Here is a 918-nt window from a genome sequence, read left to right as displayed (position 1 = left end):
TGTCACCTGTTTGCTGCGATGCTGGGATACCTGCTCTGGTAGCCTGGCATCAGAGGCCAGGGAAGCCAAGCAGCTGGGATCCTTCTCTGAGGCAGGGGACACTGAGAGTGGAAATGGAAATGGGGCACAAGCCCTCCGCCTCTCAAAGGAACCCCTCAGATGTTTAGGTATAGTAAACTTATGTATATCTGTGTGACTCTAGACCACAACATGTTAGTGTTCTGGTTTGTCCACTGCTTTGTTGTGGGGGCTTTGAGTTGGCCTCTACTCTTTAGGTGAATGCTGACTTCATATCTATGGTGCACTTTATTCTTGAAATGGGAAGTTTCTACCAATTTCCTGTCCAAAGTTCCTCATAAGCCAACTGCAATCATCATTTCAGATGTATCTCCCAACTTACACATTTCCTAATTCTCCTTGATATTTACTCAAGAAATGCATTTTCACAGAGACATCATATTTTTCTCTCAACTGGCATCTGGCTGAGCAGAATGATGTCCTTTAATTCCCTTCCACACAATAGGCAACTTGTTCCTTCTGTCTTCTGAACACTTCCTCCTAAGTTCAATGTGAATACAAGTGGCAGAATTTTGCCTCATGTCTTAAATGTGTGGCAGGGCTGCCCTGTCAGGTGTATTTATACTGGAGAAAAAAAAAAAAAAAAAAAGAATAGCCATACACACCATATAACCACTTAACTTTTTCAGTTCTTCTGTTAACAGTGTATGAACATGGGGTTTTGTTGTTTTATTGTTTGTTTTAAACTCCTGACTGCCATATAGCAAACATGACAAAAAAAAAAAAAAAAAAAGAAAAACAAAAAAAAACCACCCTTGGTTGAGAATCTCTAAGCATGGCTCTACTTTGTATTATCAAATGTCACTTCACCTGAACCATTTCAATCACAAGGGATATCCT

Source organism: Aythya fuligula, unplaced genomic scaffold, assembly GCF_009819795.1.
Source record: "Aythya fuligula isolate bAytFul2 unplaced genomic scaffold, bAytFul2.pri scaffold_109_arrow_ctg1, whole genome shotgun sequence".
Lineage (NCBI taxonomy): Eukaryota > Metazoa > Chordata > Aves > Anseriformes > Anatidae > Aythya > Aythya fuligula.
Note: the sequence above shows the minus strand (reverse complement) of the source record.